The sequence below is a fragment of the Hylobates moloch genome, unplaced genomic scaffold (assembly GCF_009828535.3).
Source record: "Hylobates moloch isolate HMO894 unplaced genomic scaffold, HMol_V3 SCAFFOLD_13, whole genome shotgun sequence".
NCBI classification, from domain to species: Eukaryota; Metazoa; Chordata; class Mammalia; order Primates; family Hylobatidae; genus Hylobates; species Hylobates moloch.
The window spans coordinates 68,184,958-68,193,574 of NW_026652288.1; positions in this window are offsets into that span (position 1 = coordinate 68,184,958).

Genomic DNA, 8,617 nt, shown 5'->3' on the forward strand with positions numbered 1-8,617 from the left:
AAATTGGAGAAACTCAAAGGTGATTTATCTGACTACCTTTAAAAGAACTGGAAAAATATACCAAATATTTCAAGGTGTGTCGATTGATGCATAATTCATTTACTTATTTAAAGTTAGTAAAATAGGGCCAAGTGCGGTGGCACATGCCTGTAATCGCAGCACTTTGGGAGACTGAGGCAGGAGGATCATTTGAGGTCAGGAGTTCAAGACTAGCCTGACCAACATGGTGAAACCCTGTCTCTACTAAAAATACAAAAAACAATTGCTGGGCATGGTGGCACACACTTGTAACCTCAGCCACTCAGGAGGCTGAGGGAGGAGAATCGCTTGAACCCAGGAGGCAGAGGTTGCAGTGAGCCAAGATGGCACCACTGCACTCCAGCCTGGGTGACAGAGCAAGACTCCATCTCAAAATAAATAAATAAATAAATAAATAAATAAATAAATAAAGTTAATAAAATAGTTTATAAAAATATAAAATTATTTCCAATTTTTAAAGAAAATTCTTCGACTATATTGCCTATAATGTGCAACATAACTATTATTATGCTATATATAAATGAAATATCAACCTGAACTAAATTCACTTTGTTATAGTTGTTTTTCTTTACTTTTATGGCATATTCAGTTATTTATGACAGATATAATGCTGAACTTACAGTCAAGAATGCACACCTTCAATTACAGCATTATGCCAATGGCAAAATACAATTCACTCTACAGTAATTCTCTAAATTCTAGTTTCTAGCCTTCACTCAATTGTGTTGCCAGAGTTAAAAGAACTGCAAAATCAATCCTCAGACCAAAATATTAAAAGAGAAGAAATTCTAGTTTTTCCATCATCTAAATGAAAAGTAAACAATTATTTCAGGCACCTCTATATTTGACATTGTGCTGACAACATATTGGGATGAAAGTATAACATGTTCACTGTTCCTTTGGATGTTAGGGATTGGATAGATGCTGTCAACATTAGCTAAAGACTGTGGTGGAAGGTATGTATTTTGAAACACAGATGCCAAGACAATTACTCACTTTCACTTTATCTAACCTAATCTGTGGCTTTGCCTGTCACACAACCATAATCACTAGAGAAAGTCACCTTTTATTGAGTAATAGTTGCTTGTGAAAATATCTTACCTTTTATAAGTATTGGCAATTGTGGCTAATTGCTAAAGCTAATGACTACTTTCTCAATACCATCAAAATATCTTATTAATATTTATTTTTGGAAGTGCAAGTGTGTTCACTTTCTCATCTTTCACAGTGAGAAGTCGACAAATGCATTAATTCTTTTTTAAAGTAATTCCCTTCAATTTGATGTCAAGTCAACCTTAACTTTTCTGAGTAATGTAAACTGCTGCTGAAATTAGGCAGGTATGAATTTCAATCCTGATTCCGTTATAGATGGTTCAGCTGGGCTGTCTCGTGTTTTTTGCACCTGCTTGCTTTCCTTTGCATTTCAAGATGTCTCAAAGGAGGATGATGAATCAATTTATTAGGAATTCTTTAACTGAATGAGTTTCAAGAGGCTTTTTGGGTTTTTCTGTGTGTGTAATTATGGGCTTGGTAAGTGTATAAATTACAAGCATTTAACCTTTAAAACAACTAAATCACTAAACAAAAACAGCATTTATAAGTTCAGCAATACAGGAAACGGTCTGGTAGAAAAATTTTCTTACATTTAGGAAACCACTGTGTAAAACCTTAGAATTCTGAGTTAGCATCAATCTTTTTATCTTACATTATTTTGATCTCTGAAAGCCTGGTTGTCAAAAGTACCCTGTCTTAGTTTCTAACAAAGATGGACATATTTGCCTTTTCCTATCTCAACTCAAAAAGTTGGACAAATACATAGAACTCTATCTGACCATCTGGGTTTCATTTTAACTTTTACTTTACGTTCTGGTTCTTTACCTCCTCTACCAATTATACTGAAGAAATAAAAAAAAAAGTGAACAGTAAAATTCCTGTGAAAGAATCACTCCAGGGATCTCGGAATTTTATTGGTTATCAAGGTGAAAGGAAACTCATTCTTTGTGATATCTGAAACTACAGGACTGATAATTTAAAGCCCTTATACCAATAGTTTGTATCACATATAAAAGTCCATAGTGGAACTTGAGAGAATCCTACATGAATTGCTAACTCTTCATATACACACTATCTTACTATCATAAACATTGAAAACATTATGAAATAATCTGAAATGAATATGATTAGATATGTTTTTAGTAGTAGCCTACTTGAGAAATAATATTAAACCAACAAGACTTCTTTTAAAAATGTGCAATATCCCAAAGCTATAAGAGATAAACAAAATTGTTTCATTCCTGGCTCCAAACTCTTGGTTTTTTACTTCCACTGTTATACCTACCTCTGTAACTCTAGAATTTGGCACATTTTTAGATTCTTCTCCTGCCATTGTGTATACTGGTTCCTGATATTGTTTGGCTCTGTGTCGCCTTCCAAATCTCATGTTGAATGGTAATCCCTATGTGTTGAAGGAGGGGCTTGGTAGGAGGTGATTGAATCACAGGGGTGGATGTCTCTCTTGCTGTTCTTGTGACAGTGAGTGAGTTCTCACGAGATCTGGTTGTTTAAAAGTGGGTAGAACTGGCCGGGCACAGTGGCTCACGCCTGTAATCCCAGCACTTTGGGAGGCTGAGGCGGGTGGATCACGAGGTTAAGAGATCGAGACCATCCTGGCCAACATGGTGAAATCCCATCTCTACTAAAAATACAAAAATTAACTGGGCGTGGCGGCACGTGCCTGTAGTCCCAGCTACTGGGGAGGCTGAGGCAGGAGAATTGTTTGAACCCGAGAGGCGGAGGTTGTAGTGAGCCAAGATCGCACCACTGCACTCCAGCCTAGCAACAGCAGATTCTGTCTCAAAAAAAAAAAAAAAAAAAAGTGGGTAGAACCTCTCCCTTCACTCTCCTGCTCCTGCTCTGCCATATGAAGAAGGTGCTTGCTTGCCCTCCACTTTCCGCCATGATTGTAAGTTTCCTGACGTCTCCCCACAATGCTTCCTGTACAGCCTGCAGAAATGTGAGTCAATGAAACCTCTTTTCTTCATAAATTACTCAGTCTCAGATAGTTTTTTATAGAAGTGTGAGAATGAACTAATACAGTTCCCCTGCCCGTGATGACTCCTTTAACCTCACTGTCTCTCCTATCCTCAAAGGCCAGTAATTGGCTTTTCTGTAAAAATAGAGGATTTGCAAAGTTTCCCTTGTGCTTCGCAGACATCTTCAGAAAGAAACTTGAATTTGACATGTTCAAAACTGAATCTACTGTCATCCAAACAAGGCACATCCTTCTTCTGACTTCTATATATCTGACCACACCACCAGCATTCTTCCAGTTACCCAAACACTTTTCCCCTTCCTCCTCATAATGTCAAGCCGTATAGGCTCCACCTCAATATTCTCACATCCCTTTTAGCTTTTCTATTCCAAGCTCAATAACCTCTTAACCACTTTCCCAGGCACCAACTCTTACCATTTCAATCAGGCCTATGAACCACTTATCAAATAATCATTTTAATAACAGATCCAATAATATTACTTCCTTGACAAGAAGTCCTCAATGTTTCTCATTGCCTACCAACTTAACATAAATTCTCTCTCTGGCATTCAAGATCATCTAAAATATATCTGGCACTTAGCTTGCTCTACACCTTACACCCTGATTTGGACCTTAAAATCTCACCATGCTCAATAGCCCAATCTTCTCTGAACAGACCTGAACTTTGTTCCCTTGCTGTCTTCCCCTGCCACACCCCCACTAAGAATCATTCCTTGTCCCTTCTGCCTGGAACAACACTTTCCAATAGAACTTTCTGTGAGAATGGAAATGATCTACAATTTTGTGCTGATGAATACAGTAGCCAGAAGCAACATGTGACAGTTAACTCTTGGACATTTGGCTGGTGCAACTGGAGAGTTAACTTCTTAATTGTATTTGATTCTAATTAATTTAAACTTTCACATGTGGCTGGTGGCTACTGGACAGTGCAAGTCTAGATGCTGTTTTCATTTCACAGAATTTTCTCCATCCTCTAGAGGTCAACCATCTAATCTGATTCCTTCACTGATTTCCCTGGTTGGGATAATTTTTTTTTTGCTCTTACAATAATTTAACTGTGTCTTTTTCACAGCTTGTATTACTCAATAAGATAATATGAAAAAAAGCAGTGATGACAGGCCTCTATTCTAGATGCACATTGCCATACACTAGCTGTGTAACTTTGGGCAATTTTTCTCATTTCTCCAAGCCTCAGTTTCATCATTGATCATTTCATCGTACCTCACAAGGTTGTGAGGATTAAATAAGAAAAGAAAACAAGCAAAATGCTTATAGTTTGGTTTTAAGACAAACATTTGTGTGCAAATCATTGATAAATTCTTTACAATTATGAATTCAGTATCTGTTGAGCATTCACTCATCACTTTGGATGCCAAAAAAAGTAAAATACAGTCCCTGCCATCCTTTAACTCATAGACTGATGTGGCAATGATTCTTATCTTAAGTGTCCTTCTGCATTTTGAGTCCTGAAGAGCAGAAATTGTGCTTGCTTTATCTTTAGGGCCTGCTAAGAGCTTTGAACGATATTAGGTACATAAGATACTATCAATAAATATTTGCCAAAGGAGTGTTAATCTCCTCCCCAACCCTTTTTAAAACATAGGTAGGCTTTGTTTGTACTTCTCCAATGACATCTGTTTTACTCTATCTTGTATTGCAGTTACTTGTTTGTGCATTTAATCCATCCTCTCCCTACCTCTCAAACACTAACTAATCAATATATATTTGAGAACAGTGTCTACCTCATTGCTTTTGATGTTTATATTATATTTCATTGTGTTCCTCAGGAATTCAGTAAATGCTTTCCTCCCTTTTCCTTTTCTAGTAAATAAATGGAATTTAAAGCTAAACTGAGGTATCAAGAAATGAAAACAGGAATTTCTATTGTTCTTTGCACATGTATCCTGTGAGAAGATAAAACAGGATTTTGACTTTAACAGTTCTTTTCCCATGCTTACTTTCAGATATTTCTCTATGAAGTAGACTATCCCCTGGATTGTGCAGTATAAAACAAATGTTTAGTTTTTTAGTTTTTTTTTTCGTTTTTTAAATAACGTTATGAACATTGTTAACACATGACACATTATTTTAGATTCCTATGGATAGCAATGCTCCCACATTGTAGCTGCAACTTTGTGTCCCTAAGAATTGAGAATAGAGTATATTTTATGTGATCTTTATATAATTTTCTACACAATAATACCTGTCTAGTGTACACCGATTATAAAACTCACTTGTGGAAAGATTTTTGGTGATATGGAGTGATTTGCCTAATCTTGTTTCATTTTTACTCTCTAAATCTTATTTTACAATTATAGTTTCTATTATTTGAATATATAGGTCTCATCTTTACTAGCTACAGTAAAGTCATCTTTATTACTCTAAAACACCAACTGCTTCTGAATCATGACACTCTGTTAAGGCAAAGATTTTTTTAAATTTATGATTAAAAGTTATCCTTGATTTTCCATCTCAGAACTGTAAGTTGTAAAATACAACCACCACCAAATAGTTTGCAAGTAATAAACATCTCTTTAAATATAAAAGAAAAATGATATTAATTAAACGTTTTTAAAAGTGAAAAATACACTTATAAAAATAAAAATCAGAAGTCATTTTTAGTCTAAAGCCAGCAAAATATAACTATTAAAAATAATTTACAATTTAAACAATAAAAATTTTAAAAAGAAAGACTATGAATTTGACTGAAGTTATAAAGTGTAACTGCATGAGCTCACTTTCTTTTCTAATGTTTCCTACTAATTAGAAGCATATGAAAAATACATCTAAACACTAAATAAAAATCTTAGCTTGAGGTTTGGGCAATACTTACGCTCTGGAAATTATTTACCACTGCTAAGTAAGCTTTAAACGGGGTATAATTTAATAAATTTTAGGTTAAATCATTGGTATTTTGTGAAATTCAACTAGTATTACATGATCCTGTCTGACTGAGGCTTTGTACATTCCATATACACTCTTCAGAGAAGATAATTACACACTGAGAAAGCTTTGCAATCAATCAGGTGGACTTCTGAAAGCAAATTACTATGAAGAAGCGAGGCACTTTTGTCATATTTGCTGGAATTTGCTGGAAAATCACATAGAAACATGTGATTTGTTTTATAGATTCTCAAGCTTATATTTATAATATTCTTCAACAGAGTAGATGATTTCCTTATTATCAACTAGGTGACCTTCCAGAATCTATTAGAATTTCTATAACCCCTAAACCCTCAGTTGTATAACAGCACAAAATTAACAACAAAAAAAATTGTCATCAAGTGATTATTTAAATAAAAACTGCTTTTATCACTTTTGTTTTGGAATAAAAATGTTTTAAAGGGCACATTTTCACTTAGGAAATGCTGAAAGATAAACTGCTTCTTTGACATGGGAAACTAGAAACATATAAAGGATATCTTAAAATATTACATTGGCAGTTAGCAGGGAAGTGAGTTAAAAAGGAAATGAGTGGAATTTCATAAAATACACCTGACTTAAAAAAAAGATTAATCTGTTCAAATCAGTTCTTATATTGCTAGCTAGAATCTGATCTCTTTACTGAATCAATTTCTTGTTGAATAATATTAATGCCCCTTTTTTCATATTAAATATGGAATGACAATAAGAAGTCAGGGTTACCAAAGATAATGGAAATTTGATTTCCTTGAAATCTCTGTTGCTTTTTATTTGGGGTCACCATTTATTTCTGCATTCTTTTTAAAATTCATTTTTCTGGATAAACTTAAAATTACCTAAAAGACTTAAGAACTTCCACACTGAAAGAGCTTATCTGCCCCAGTCCCCTCGTTTTACAGAGAATAAAATGAAGACCTATACAGATTGAGCAACGTGATGGAAATATAGACCTTATTATATGTGTTACTTCCCACTCCCTTCCCACTTTTGGAGGGTTTTGTTACAAGCTTTCAGCCCCTCAATGGCTGATGGGTCTAGAGATCTGAATATTTCTTTGTTTTCTACCTCTATTTTCCTTAGCTCATAGCTATCATCTGAATACCCTTGGCTATCTACTTTTGAATTTTTTCCCTCTGAATAACATTAGATTCTTCTATTTATTCAATTCAACTGTGGCAAATACTAATATGAATTAACTGCTTTGTCTCCAAGTTTACAACCAAACCTGTTATCTATTAGATTTGAATTCCACTATATTCCAAAAACTCAGTGGCTCACAGCAATAGGCATTTATTTCTTGTTCACACATTTGCAATTTGGTGAAGTTTGCTTGATCTAGGACGGCTGCTGTTGGTGCCACACTGTAGGTTGGGACTACAGGTCATTCTTCTTGGACTAGTTACATGAGCATGTTATTTTCATGGCCTAAGGCAAAAGACTGCGTCTTATTTCCCGAGCACATTTTAAGCCTTTGCTGGCTTCATGTCACCAACATCTCACTGGCCAAAACAAGTGACATACCCAAACCCATCATCGACAAGGCAGGGAAGATATTCCTCTCAAAGAGGTGAGGCCGTTGGGCAGTGAGTGAACATTTGCCAAACAATAATTTCATCTGTAAACAAGTTTTAGAACTACTGCAAACTATACTGATATAATAGTCTCTTCATCAGATGTATTCAAATAATTTTCAATAAATACTTACTGAACATTAACTGGGTGCCAACACTATTCAATCCCTTGTTTTAAGAATACTCTTCTCACTTTTAAATGGTTTTTTGGGGGGTGGGGGGTCAATTTTTAGCCAATCTTTTTCCTTTCAATGTCTATAATTGTTTTTCTTTGCATAGCAGTAAAATCCCTCAAAATTCATGAAACAAACTTTCTTGTGATTTAAGTATTAACTTAATTTCATTTCTTCTTCTAAGTTTTATTCTGTTATGTTCTTACTAAAAGTACACAAATTGGTTAGGTCCTTTCCACCTATTTTTTCTGTAAGACTCCAGGTGCAGCTGAAACATACTTTATATTAAGGTCCACCTATACCACTTTACTTTAAACTTATGCTGAAATATTGCACATCGAGACCTTATGGTCATCCTAATTTGATTCAGAATGGTGCTATAAATAGGGCCAAACTATGTATTCTGGGTCCAGGCTGCCTGGGTTCAAGTCCTGGCTGTGTTAATTACTCTTGAGCAAGTACTTTAACCAATCTGTGTCTCAGTTTTCTCATTATAAACATCATAGTTATAATAGTACCTACCTTAATTTTGTAATGAAGATTATTAACTTAATTTATATAAATCTCTTAACATAACCTTTTGTAGATAATTATAATAAATATTAGCTTGGTTGTTATAAGTATTATTATTACTATTGCTATTTTTAGACTAAGATGTAGGATAAATTGTTTAAACCTTGAAGCTTCTCAGTTCGTGAAAGACTTTACCTTGATTGGAAGCTAATAATTATTAAGAATCAGACTAGGTGCAGCTGTTCCTACCTGTAATCCTAGTGCTTTGGGAGGCTGAGACTGAAGGATTGCTTGAGGTCAGGAGTTCCAGATGAACCTGGGTAGCATAGCAAGAACCCCCACCTGAC